The sequence below is a fragment of the Triticum aestivum genome, chromosome 5B (assembly GCF_018294505.1).
Source record: "Triticum aestivum cultivar Chinese Spring chromosome 5B, IWGSC CS RefSeq v2.1, whole genome shotgun sequence".
NCBI lineage: Eukaryota > Viridiplantae > Streptophyta > Magnoliopsida > Poales > Poaceae > Triticum > Triticum aestivum.
The window spans coordinates 321,171,481-321,186,009 of NC_057807.1; positions in this window are offsets into that span (position 1 = coordinate 321,171,481).

Sequence of the window (14,529 nt, forward strand, 5' to 3'; positions counted from 1 at the left end):
TCAACCCTACCGGAGCCGCTTCGTCGACACCATCGTCAACCCTACCGGAGTAGCTTTGCCTATACCATTCTCAACCCTACCAGGGCCGCTTTGCCAACTCACAAGTCCATGGCCTCAGATCCGCTTCCTCGCACCCTCATCCAACCTATCGGAGCAGCTTCTGACGCCCCGTCCACGGTCGCAGATCTGCATCGTCGACACCACCCTTAACCCAACCACCAGAGCAGCTTCTGACGCCCCGTCCACGGTCGTAGATCCGCATCGTCGACACCATCCTTAACCCAACCACCGGAGCAGCTTCTGACGCCTCGTCCACGGTCGCAGATCCGCGTCGTCGACACCATCCTTAACCCAACCACCGGAGCAGCTTCACCTACGCCCTCATCCATGCCCACAGATCCGCTTCGCCCACACCGTAGTCCACCCTACCGGAGCCGCTCCACAAACACCCTACTCGACGGTTCTAGATCTCCTTACCGGACCCCAACAGCCAGCGCAGCGTCATCACCCTCGACGTTTCTAACCTGATTCCCACCGTCTGGAGATATGCCAAGCACCCGCCACGGCCTAGGTACTTGTCACCTTTAAACCCGTCCAGCATCACCTGCCCGATGTACTTCAAATATACTAACCGGTCGCTGTTACCTGTTATGCAGCTGGCAAAAACTACAAGGACGATGTTTCTTCTGGATCAAACAGCTTGGCCAACCAAGATCCTGGACTGAGGCATTGCTATGATCTTGTAAGCGCATCTCTCTCTCTCTCTCTCTCTCTCTCTTGTATTGTTCTGTGCCTGCCATCGTGCTTTGCTAGGATTTTCGACCAGTAATCCCTTTGTGCAGACAATGATTTCTACTACTGGCTGCTAAATTAGATATGTAGATGCCATACATGATACTACCTTGTACCTCTGTTCCTAAATATAAGTCTTTCTAGAGATTCCACTATAGGCTACATACGGAGCAAAATGAGTGAATCTACACTCGAAAATGCATCTATATACATTTGTATGTGGTCCATACTGGAATCTCTACAAAGACATATATTTAGGAACAGGGGCAGTACATTACACAAAATCGTAGGTGGCATGCGGAATTCCAGTGCACTACATTAGGCTCCCTTAGAGTGCCTGCTAGTCCAGCATACAGAGTCATGGCTAGTTTATGGTACGCACACAATCGTTAATTGGTGGTTTAAATATGCGCAAGGGATATGCAATGTAGTATCATGTAGAGATGTCTGAAATTAGCCATATCAACTTGCAGATAGGGTTACACAATGAAAAGTGCAAGATGTATGTGGCAGTTTCATGGAACATCGCAAAAAAAGGAGAGGCAGCGGTGAGCCTATACAATGTGCTATGGTATGTCACTCCTCCATTACAATCATCGTGACATGTTATTTGTATGGCAGTTCTATTAGCCAAGTTTCTTAGGGACAGTTATTATGAGTTATCCTAAGAAAATAAGCACCTATGAATACAAGCTCCATGTAATAAGCCAACCAGTTCTTTTCATTGCGTTTTCAGCTTATCTTTGGTATGATCAGTGGAAAGTCTAGATTGCATTATATTTTTTTCATTTTGTTGCCCATATGGAAATTAATTTGACTTGCAAACATCACACATTGAACCCAGTGCAGTAACTAATATGATAGGAAAACAGACCATCACTATTTGCTCAAAATGCAAATACAAAGATACCATCTACTTGGCACAATCTACTTTGGTCAATGTTTTCCATAGAGACCCCATTGCCTAATTTAAACGAAGAACGCATGACCCATATTTAAATGAAGAACAATTATTTATTGAAATTAGATGGTCCAAGTGGCTAGTTATTATCATATAGCAGCACCACCTGAAAGCATCATATAGCAGCAGCAGCAGCTCATAGCAACTCATCATACAGCAGCAGCAGTCTGCAATTCATCATATACCACCAGCAGCTCATAGCAATTCATCATATAGCAGCAGCAGGAGCAGCTCATAGAAATTCATCATATAGCAGCAGCAGGAGCAGCTCATAGCAATTCATCATATAGCAGCAGCAGGAGCAGCTTGTAGCAACTCATCATATAGCAGCAGCAGCTCATGGAAATTCATCATATAGCAGCAGCAGCAGCTCATAGCAACTCATCATACAGCAGCAGCAGCTCATAGCATTCATCATATAGCAGCAGCAAGAGCAGCTCATAGCAATGCATCATATAGCAGCAACAGAAGCAGCTCATAGCAATTCATCGTATAGTGGATCAGAATGAAAATTTGGCAAAAAATCAGAGGAGATCCTCACCTTGTTAGATGAGCTCATCCTTCAACAGCACCTCAAGGCCATGGCCTGGGAGGAGGGGAGGGGGAATAAGGTGCCTTCTGCCGCAGTGTGGCATCAGTCGTAGTTGTGCAGCGCCCGCCGGAGTAGTGCGTTGGACGAACCACAGTGGAGCAGCTGCTGGAGACCATGAGAATGAGGGGCGGCGCCAAAGGGAGGAGCAGCCAGGGAGATTTTCCCCTACCCGCCGGCAATGTAGCCTAGCTGGACATACCATCATCGAGGACCAGGCCAGATGGGACCAGTGGTGATGGCTCGCTGGAGGAACCCTAGTGCTGCAGGCAGGGGGGCGAGGTAGAGGGAAAGGGGAGAGGAGATGCAAGCGGGCAGGGCAATGAATGCTTGTGTGTTTGTTTTTACTTGAGGGTTAGGTGTGACACGGGCGTCAGCAATTGCATTTTGAGTGTAATATAGGCAGATAACAGAGTCATTTCACTATTCCCCTTCCCTTCAATTTTTAGTGAGGTTCTACCCGAAACACCCCCCCCCCTCCAAAGCGAAATTAGTTAAGCCCAAGCCCATAACTCAAAAATGACTTCTTTACATCTTTTATGGCTTATTTTGACAATATGCCCTGAAAAGGCGGAATCGAACTGGCCCTTAACCTGCAATTCAATTGTGCGTGCAATGATGAATCACTCCTGCCTTGTCACACCCTAGCTAGTCATGCATTAGAGTGTCGCATCATGTTTACTCTTTCATCAGAAACTTGAAATGGGGATCTGTGAAACCCTCAGAATCATTTTTGAAAATGACCCAAATAAAAATTTCTCCAAAAGGGTCCAAGAAAATGCTCATGTTGCTCTCTGAAAATATTGGACAGAGATAAAAATCAAAACAATATTTTTAGGAGCTCATGGATATTTATTTTGGCCATTTGGAATTAATGCATAAATATTTGCATTGGAAATATATTATTTATATATATTAATATATGTCCAAATATTATGCCAATTATAAAGGAGCTCTGGAATAATATATCTAGCTCCTGCAAAATTTGGCATAAGGTAAATAAATGATTTAATATATTATTTAAATCAAAACAAATGTCAGAAATTAGAAAACAGAAAATAAATAAAAGGAGGAGCTTACCTGGGCTCCTCCCTATGCAGCCCAGCCAGCTGGCCGGCCCAGCCAGCAGGCGGCCCAGCCCGCCTCCCTCCTCTGTCGTCTTTGTCCTCGACAGAGGGAGGGGAGTGTGGCCGGCGCGCGCGCGCGCCACCGCGCCACGCCACCTGCTCGCCTGCCTGCCTGCCCCTCCCCTCCTCCTCTCGATGCCCCGAACGACGCCACGCCCTCCCCCCTGCTCTCTCTCACTCTCCCTCGGTTCCTCCCTCCTCTCCCTCGCTCTCTCTCTCACGGCCGAACACCACCATCGCCGCCGTTCGCCATAGCAGCCGTCACCGGCCACCCCTCGCCCCTCCGCTGAGCTCAGGAGCTTCGCCTCGACCCCCTCTTCCTCCCCACCAAGCCGAGCCCCTCCGGAAGCCCTGCATTGCCGCCCACGTCGCCGTTCCCCTCCTCGGCCACCGGAGATCATCGCCGTCGATTCGCTGCACTCCGGCCGTCCCCGAGCACGCTAACCATCCCTGCAGCTCCGCGGTGAGCCACTGACCCGATTCCCCCTTGCCCCGTCGTCCCTAGCATCCTGTAGCTGCCGCCCCCTTGAGCTCCGAAGCTCGCCGCCGCCGTGCCTCGTGGCCGCCGTGGCTGGAGCCGTTGTAGCTCGAAGCCGAGCACACCATCATGCTCCACCCCTCACCAGGAGCACGTAGCACACACCAACGCCTCCCCTAACGCCCTGCAACGCCGATTCCGACCGCACCCGAACTCCGGCCACCGCTCACGAGCTCGCTGTCGTCGGTACCGGCCACCACAGGCACGGCCACCACCACCGTTCGACGCGCGGGAGCAAGGGCTCTCCAACGAGCCCAAGCACGGCCTCGCCCGTGCTCTGTAGCGCGTTTCCGCATCACGCCGCCGTCTCGGGCCTCGCCGGCGTCATGTCGCCGGTGGGTTTGACCCACCTTGACCACGGCAGGAACCCCCCTGTGTCCCTGACAGGTGGGCCCGGCCCTGTAGCTAATTAGGATTAGCACTAACCGAATTAGTTAAACTAACTACCCCCCCTGACACTGACCAGTGGGCCCCAGCGCCACTAATTTCTAATTAGGATTAATTTAACCCTGTTAAACCCCCCTGTCACTGACGTGTGGCCCCCAAACGTCAGGTTTGGCCCCAGCCAGCCGTAGTTGACCACTGACGTCATGCTGACGTCATGCTGGCGCAATATATATATTTCTGGATTTAATTTAAATCAGGAAATTCCAGAATATTATTTAAACTTCAAAAATTCATAACTTTTATTCTGTAACTCCAAATTGGACAAATTATATATGAAAAATGATCAGAAAAATCCAATCTATCCATCTGTACTATTTTCATGCATGATCAAACAAGTTAAATTGATGTTTTAAGCAGAACAAGGAAAAGCACTTTAAAAGGCCATGTTTGAGTTTGAAATTTGAATCTTTGATTCAAATTGGTTCAAACCCTTCTGGTTTTTAGTTGCATTAGCCCAACACACTCATATTGCCATGTTTCATGCATGCATCATATTGTTGCACATTGTTTGGTGATGGTTGTGTATCGGTGTCCTTTGCGACAGGTTCTGCCTCCGAGGAGTACCGTGATTACCCTAACGAAGAACCATATCAGTGCATCGAACAATCAGGCAAGCAACCAACCATTTGATCATATCGATACAATCCCATGTTCTCGCTCCTGCTCTCTTTTACTGCATTAAGACAACGCGTTTCAAACTGCTGTGTGCTACGGTAGTTGAACCCATTTCCTCTGCATGACCTGTCATTGCCACAGTAACTAGATGAAACCCACTAGCATGTGTAGGAGTTGATTGAGCCATATGTATGTGTTGTTCCTACCTTGCTATGCCTGCTATGATTAGCATCGTGTCAGGTCTAGTTCATCTGGGTGATGGGCTAGAGTGAAATGATTATGTCGGTAATGAGAGTGGTGTGGTGAACACGATTTGGTAAAGGTATCGATGAGAGGCCATGTAGGAGTACATGGTGGGTTGTTTCATTGAAGCCGACCTTAAGCACTGAGTTCTGTATGTGTGATTTAAGATACAGCTACTACCATGCATTGGGCCCTGAAATATGACCCCGCTCGACTTCTTATTCACCCTAGCTCTCTGTCCAGGAGTTGCAAGTAGTTTCTGGTGTTTGTAGTCTACTGGAGGCCGTGGACAGCGCTGACCGTAGGGGTGGGCTGTGATGCGGTAGGTACGTGGCCGGGTGTACCGAATACCCGTTAGGTATCTCGGGAACCCTGTTCACATCGTTCGGGGCCGTATGGGAAACCTCGGCCGGACTCCCTGCGGATGGAACCTGAATAGGCGATAAACCTGGACTAGAGGCTTAAGTGTTTAGGTAGGTCGTGGTCTACACCCACGTCGGCTTTCGCTTGAAGTCTGCCGAGCACATGTCGTGTGCAGACGCTAAGTGGTGGAAACATGTATGAAGAAGTACACCCCTGCAGGGTTAACATGATCTATTCGAATAGCCGCGTCCGCGGTAAAGGACTACTTGGTTGCCTATACAGTTCATAGACAAGTAAATGGAAACTACTAAAAGCCTCAAGATAAGTGTGAGTGCCGAGGATGGCTCTTCCGTAGGAAGACGGAGGCGGATCCTCGGTAGTGTATTGAATTGGTGAGTAGTGGACTCGTGTGCGCAAAACCATTTCAAGTTGGAGTATCGTAGGATAGTCTAGCCAAGAGTCAAAGCTGGCTTGCTGCAATAACTCCACCAACCCTTCTTGATAATATGCATGTATGTAGGATCTGATGTAAGTCTTGCTGAGTACCTTTGTACTCATGTTGCTATAATTTACATTTTTACAGAAGACGCTGCAACCCCTTCTGATGGGTTCTATGTAGACGTTGACATCAACGAGTAGGCTAAAGACCCAGGTGGTGACCCTGAGCTTGTGAAGGACCATGTAGTATAGCTAGGCTTTCCAAGCCTCTTTTATTTTACTAGTTGTCTGTACTCAGACAAGTTACTTCCGCTGCTGGTTTGTATGACTGTATGACTTGAATGTTGGGTCGTGAGACCCGTACCTTTGTGTATGTTATGTATGGCTCCCTGAGCCTTAAATAAAGTACTTGTGTCGTAGAGTCATGTTGTGATGCTTCGTTGTATTTGCACATATCGAGCATATTGTGTGTATGATTGAAATGCTTGGTATGTGTGGGATCTGACTATCTAGTTGTTTATCTTTAGTAGCCTCTCTTACCGGGAAATGTCTCCTAGTGTTACCGCTGAGCCATGGTAGCTTGCTACTGCTCTGGAACACTTAGGCTGGCCGGCATGTGTCCTTCTTCGTTCCTGTGTCTGTCCCTTCGGGGAAATGTCACGCTTTGAGTACCGGAGTCCTGTTAGCCCGCTACAGCCCGGTTTACCGGAGTCCTGCTAGCCCAGTGCTACAGCCCGGACCCACTTGCTGATGACCGACACGTTCGAAGCTGGGTCATGGATGCCTGTCCCTGTAAGTCTGTGCCACTTTGGGTTTACGACTAGTCATGTCAGCCCGGGCTCCTTATCATATGGATGCTAGCGACACTATCATATACGTGAGCCAAAAGGCGCAAACGGTCCCGGGCAAAGGTAAGGCGACACCCGTGGGGATACCGTGCGTGAGGCCGCAAAGTGATATGAGGTGTTACCGGCTAGATCGATGTGACATCGAGTCGGGGTCCTGACAGCGTTGGCATCAGAGCCGGACTGCCTGTAGGTTCTCCAAGCCAAACTGGTCGATGTTGAGTCTAGAAATTCTTTAGTTATATGTAGGGGAATTGTTTGTGGGTTGGAACGTAAGGCTCTTTTTACTCCTTTATCTTATGACATTCTGATCTGAGTCAGTCCATTCTTCCACCGGGGGTTAAGGAATTAGGATCTATTCTCTCTATCAGGATCACGTGTTACTAATCAGTAGTACCTTATAAGGTTGATGGATACAAGCCTAGTTCAGTTCTATCTACCACATTATGTTGTTAGGATGGTCTCAGAACTTTGATATGATGATGTTGAGTGTGTATGAAATCCTTTGTCAAATGTCTCAAATCCTTCTTGAGCATTTACAGCTGTTATGCTGCCGAAATTTTGCTAGAAATTCTAATGCCTTTGCATTATGATTGTGCTTTCAGATGGCCACTCGCGACCTCAATCAAGTGGTTCGCCTGACTCGATGCCTAGATGTACCCGGCCATACTGCCAAGTTGGTCAGGGTAATGACTGAGGCTGGATACCGCTGGTATCCTGAGTACACGGTCGAAGAGCAATTTCGGGACTTTAATCAAAGCCAGTATCTCTGCACTGTCAGGATATTTCCATCTTATCCTGGATCCACCGAGCCCCTTCACTGCTCCTATGGACTCGGGGTTACTATTGAGATGGCTGTGCAGGACGCCGCCTACTCTATGATGACCATTATGCGAGTCAGATCTGGTCTATTTCGGGACTCTGATTTCCGGTATATGCCAGGATCACTTCCGGGAGCACAAGGGTATCTCCAGGCTATCTATGCTGACCCCACCCAGGAGGATTCACGGACTCGCACCACTGCTGAGATGCTCGAGGATAAGGACCGTGAAAATCGGGCCTTGAGGTTAGAGCTCTTCAATACCCGTGCTGACCACTGGGCCACTTTGACTCGGTTCGCACCGGCGGTGCAAGCTGGATATTCAGATATGCGCGATCTCTATCCTGTGAGATCTGCTCTGCCAGACGTGATGGGTTGGCGTGATGTAGGAGGCATCACCCCACCTCGCGGTCCCCGCAGGCCACCGTCTGTTGGTCCAAGACCTCATCCTAGCCCCTATGGTCCACAAGCTCCGCGAGATCGTCTGTTTCCGGATGATCATGTTGAGCTTCCAGGCTATGGAGGTGACTTCTACGAGGACTACTACGGATCGGTCTGAGTTAGTGGTAGTATCACTAGTTCGCACTAGCTGTGTCGTCTATCGTCCCGCGTGACTCGTGGGATATGACCTAGTTTGTACTCTTTCCGGAGGTGTAGAAAAATAATGTATAGGAGCTTGGAATGCCTCCGATGAGATGTAATCCTCTTTTCACCGTAATAGTACTTTGTTTGGTCTTGTACTAAACCCTGTATGGTGTGTATGACGATGGAATAAAGAAGCAGTTTCTGTATCTACCATGTCATACGGATGATCATCTTGCATTTCGAGTTATTCCTTACATTTTATATCCTATGTCGGAATTTTATCATCCTGACTAAATCATTGTCTTGTTTACCTAGGATGGTCAACACGCGCACTAACCCTGCTCCTCAAGAGCAGGCCGAAGGCAGTGAAGTCAGGGATGCAAATCTGCCTCATCCTCCTTCCCTAGCCGAGGTTATGATGGAAGCTGAGAGAAACAAGCGGGAGACCAACCGTTTGTTGGAGCGTATTGAACAGAACACGGCACACCATCAGAGGACTAACGTGGTGTCACTCAGTGATTTTATCAAATTACATCCACCCACGTTCCACCACTCCGTCGAGCCTCTCGACGCTGATGACTGGCTTCGCAGTATCGCTCACAAACTGCGTTCCGCGCTGGTAGCGGAGGCTGACAAGGTCACCTTTGCTGCATATCATCTTGAAGGCCCCGCCAGTCTATGGTGGGAGAATTATGGAGCTATGCGCCCAGCGGGCCATGTCACTACTTGGGCTGAATTCAGCGAGGCTTTCCGTGAACATCACATTCCGGAGGGTCTCATGGACCGTAAACGTGAGGAATTTTGCAGTTTCACCCAAGGCCGACTCTCTGTGGATGTTTACAGCAGGGAGTTTGGTAACCTCGCACGATATGCAACTGAGGAAGTTTCTACTGATGCCAAGAAGCAAGCAAGGTTCCGTAAGGGCCTTAGTCCTGAGCTTCGCCGCGACCTCCGTCTGCATGAGTGCACATCTTTTCAGAAACTTGTCAACAAAGCCATCAGTGCTGAAACTGGTCAGACTGACTATGACGCAACACGCAAGCATGGCCGTGACATGGGTTCCTCATCCGGTGCTGGTTCTCAGAAGCGCCGCGTGTGGGTGCCCAACACCGCCCTGCCACCCAGGTTCACACCGAGGCCATCTTTCCAGGCGCCTCGCCCTGTTCAACAGTCTGCACCGGCCAAGCCCTATGGGGGTCCAACCAACAATGCTCCTCCACGTACCAGTTCCGTGACTTGTTTCAAGTGTGGGGAATCTGGTCACTATATGCGTGAGTGTCCCCAGACCAACCCCAACCAGTCTGCTAAAGCTGTTGGCCGTGGCAAGCCGACAGGAAAAGTTTTCCACGCCAAGCCGGTCACCGCTTCACGTGGCCATGTCAACTGTATCTCCGCCGAAGAAGCTCAAGAGGATCCCAACGTCGTTCTCGGTACGCTTCTTGTTAATTGCCACCCGGCATCTGTTCTTTTCGATACAGGAGCCTCTCATTCTTTTATATCCGAAAATTATGCTCGTTTGCATAACGTTGCATTCTGTGACATGCCATCCACTATGGAAATTTCTACTCCTGGTTCTAGATGGCAGACCTCTAGGGTAAGTTATGGAAATGAAATCCAAGTCGACAGACTTGTTTTCCTCGCGTCTTTGATAGCCCTTAAATCTTCAGATATTAATATCATTCTGGGTATGGACTGGATGTCAGCTCATCATGCCCAAATTGATTGCTTCTCTAGGACTGTTCAACTCACCCATCCTTCGGGGAAGATAGTCAATGTCTTGACCCGAATAGCCAAGCGACAATTATATTCTCTTAACGCCAGCCCTTTGCCAGACCTTGAGGACATTCCGGTAGTCCGTGACTTCCCGGATGTCTTTCCAGAGGAATTGCCAGGTGTTCCACCTGACAGGGATGTTGAGTTCGTAATAGACCTCATTCCAGGAACCGTTCCGATTGCTAGAAGACCCTATAAGATGGCACCCCTAGAACTAGCCGAGCTTAAGAAACAACTCGATGAGTCCTTGAAAAAGGGTTTCATCCGACCTAGCTCATCTCCGTGGGCTTGCCCCGTCCTATTCGTCAAGAAGAAGGATGGTACGGACCGGATGGTTGTAGATTACCGACCTGTCAATTTGGTCACAATCAAGAACAAATATCCGCTTCCCAGGATCAACGACCTGTATGATCAGCTCGCTGGATCCTCAGTCTTCTCCAAGATGGATTTGAGGTTGGGCTACCATCAAATCAAAATCAGAAACGGGGACATTCCTAAAACGGCCTTTGTTACTCGTTATGGCCAATACGAGTACACCGTCATGTCCTTCGGTTTAACCAACGCTCCAGCCACCTTTTCTCGGTTAATGAACTCAATCTTCATGGAGTATTTGGATAAATTCGTCGTGGTTTATCTCGATGATATACTCATCTACTCCAAGAACGAGGAAGAACATGCCGAACATCTAAGGCTAGTGTTGAAGAAACTTCGAGAGCATCGCCTTTATGCCAAATTTTCTAAATGTGAATTCTGGTTGTCAGAAGTGACCTATCTGGGTCATGTAATATCTGGTAAAGGTATTGCTGTTAACCCTGAGCGAGTTCAAGCCGTCCTTAATTGGACTCCACCTGAATCGGTCAAGCAAGTTCGGAGTTTTCTGGGCTTAGCGAGCTATTGTCGTCGCTTTGTCGAGAACTTCTCCAAGGTTGCTAAACCTCTAACCGAACTCCTCAAGAAAGATAAGAAGTTCGAATGGACTCCACAATGTGAGCACAGCTTTCAGGAACTGAAAAGACGCCTGACTTCTGCTCCCGTACTGGTACCGCCAGACTTCTCCAAGGACTTTGTTATCTACTGCGACGCCTCGCGACAAGGACTAGGTTGCATTCTCATGCAAGATCGACACGTAATTGCCTACGCTTCACGGCAATTGCACCCACATGAGGAGAATTATCCTACTCATGATCTAGAGCTTGCAGCCGTAGTCTATGCACTTAAGACCTGGCGACATTACCTCCTCGGTAATCGTTGCGAAATATTCACTGATCACCAAAGTCTGAAGTACATTTTCACCCAACCGGATCTGAATCTCAGGCAAAGACGTTGGGTTGAGTTGATCACAGACTTCGACTTAGGAATAACCTACACCCCAGGGAAAGCCAACGTCATGGCTGATGCGCTAAGTCGTAAATCTTATTGTAACAACCTGATGTTACAACAAAGTCAACCGCTTCTCCATGAGGAATTTCGGAAGCTTAACCTTCACATTGTACCTCAAGGTTTTCTTTCCACCTTGGTAGCAAAACCTACTCTTACGGATCAAATCATCGCTGCCCAAAAGCGAGATAAGGGAATATCTAAAATCAAAGAGAACATTGCTAGCGGAGGTGCTAGTTGTTTCTCCACAAATGATCATGGTGTTGTGTACTTTGAGAACCGTCTAGTGGTTCCCAAGAACCAGCATCTACGGCAGTTGATCCTTAAGGAGGCTCATGAATCTCCTCTCACCATTCATCCCGGTAGTACTAAGATGTATCAGGACCTACGCCAGAGGTTCTGGTGGACTAGGATGAAGAGAGAAATTGCTCAGTATATTGCTAATTGCGACGTCTGTCGTCGTGTAAAAGCAGAGCATCAACGGCCTGCTGGCACCCTTCAACCCTTAGCTATTCCTGAATGGAAATGGGATAAAATTGGTATGGATTTCATTACCGGTTTTCCCAGGACCAAGAGAGGGAATAATGCTATTTTCGTCGTGGTCGATCGTCTTTCCAAAGTAGCCCATTTCTTACCTGTTCGTGAGAGTATAACCGCTAGCCAGCTGGCAGACTTATACATCTCCCGAATAGTGTCCCTCCATGGTGTTCCTTTGGAAATTAACTCGGATCGAGGAAGTCTTTTCACCTCTCGATTTTGGGAAAGTTTCCAAAATGCTATGGGAACCCGTCTCTCCTTCAGCACCGCTTTCCACCCTCAGTCGAGTGGTCAAGTGGAACGCGTCAACCAGATTCTAGAAGACATGCTTCGAGCCTCTGTTATCTCATTCGGAATGGACTGGGAGAAGTGCCTTCCATTTGCCGAATTCGCTTACAACAACAGCTATCAATCTAGCTTGGGTAAAGCCCCTTTTGAAGTTCTCTATGGACGACGGTGTCGAACACCCCTTAACTGGTCAGAGACCGGGGAAAGACAATTCTTTGGCCCGGATATGATTCAGGAAGCAGAAGAACAAGTTCGTATCGTTCGTGAAAAGTTGAAAACAGCCCAATCTCGTCAAAAGAGTCAATATGACCGAAAACATAAGGCTATGACTTTCGAGGTTGACGAGAAGGCTTATCTTCGGGTCACCCCTCTGAAGGGAACCCATCGTTTCGGTATCAAAGGCAAATTGGCTCCTCGTTACATTGGACCTTTTCGCATTCTCGCCAAACGAGGAGAAGTTGCCTACCAGTTGGAACTACCTCCGCACCTCTCCAGAGTCCACGATGTCTTCCACGTTTCTCAACTCAGGCGTTGCTTCTCGGATCCTATCCGTGAAGTGGACCACGAAACGCTTGATCTCCAAGATAATCTTACATATCGAGAGTACCCCATTCGTATCCTCGATCAGGCCGAACGTACCACCCGACGTCATAATATCAAGTTTCTCAAAGTACAATGGTCGCACCATTCTGAGGATGAAGCAACTTGGGAAAGGGAGGATCGTCTTCGACTTGAATATCCCGCCTTCTTCCCGGAGGAACCCAAATCTCGGGACGAGATTCTTTTGAGTGGGGGTGAGTTGTCACACCCTAGCTAGTCATGCATTAGAGTGTTGCATCATGTTTACTCTTTCATCAGAAACTTGAAATGGGGATCTGTGAAACCCTCAGAATCATTTTTGAAAATGATCCAAATAAAAATTTCTCCAAAAGGGTCCAAGAAAATGCTCATGTTGCTCTCTGAAAATATTGGACAGAGATAAAAATCAAACCAATATTTTTAAGAGCTCATAGGTATTTATTTTGGGCATTTGGAATTAATGCATAAATATTTGCATTGGAAATATATTATTTATATATATTAATATATGTCCAAATATTATGCCAATTATAAAGGAGCTCTGGAATAATATATCTAGCTCCTGCAAAAATTGGCATAAGGTAAATAAATGATTTAATATATTATTTAAATCAAAACAAATGTCAGAAATTAGAAAACAGAAAATAAATAAAAGGAGGAGCTTACCTGGGCTCCTCCCTGTGCAGCCCAGCCAGCTGGCCGGCCCAGCCAGCAGGCGGCCCAGCCCGCCTCCCTCCTCTGTCGTCTTCGTCCTCGACAGAGGGAGGGGAGTGTGGCCGGCGCGCGCGCGCGCCACCGCGCCACGCCACCTGCTCGCCTGCCTGCCTGCCCTCCCCTCCTCGTCTCGATGCCCCGGACGACGCCACGCCCTCCCCCCTGCTCTCTCTCACTCTCCCTCGGTTCTCCCTCCTCTCCCTCGCTCTCTCTCTCACGGCCGAACACCACCATCGCCGCCGTTCGCCATAGCAGCCGTCACCGGCCACCCCTCGCCCCTCCGCTGAGCTCAGGAGCTCCGCCTCGACCCCCTCTTCCTCCCCACCAAGCCGAGCCCCTCCGGAAGCCCTGCATCGCCGCCCACATTGCCGTTCCCCTCCTCGGCCACCGGAGATCATCGTCGTCGATTCGCTGCACTCCGGCCATCCCCGAGCACGCTAACCATCCCTGCAGCTCCGCGGTGAGCCACTGACCCGATTCCCCCTTGCCCCGTCGTCCCTAGCATCCTGTAGCTGCCGCCCCCTTGAGCTCCGAAGCTCGCCGCCGCCGTGCCTCGTCGCCGCCGTGGCTGGAGCCGTTGTAGCTCGAAGCCGAGCACACCATCGTGCTCCACCCCTCACCAGGAGCACGTAGCGCGCACCAACGCCTCCCCTAACGCCCTGCAACGCCGATTCCGACCGCACCCGAACTCCGGCCACCGCTCACGAGCTCGCCGTCGTCGGTACTGGCCACCACAGGCACGGCCACCACCACCGTTCGACGCGCGGGAGCAAGGGCTCTCCAACGAGCCCAAGCACGGCCTCGCTCGTGCTCTGTAGCGCGTTTCCGCATCACGCCGCCGTCTCGGGCCTCCCCGGTGTCATGTCGCCGGTGCGTTTGACCCACCTTGACCACGGCA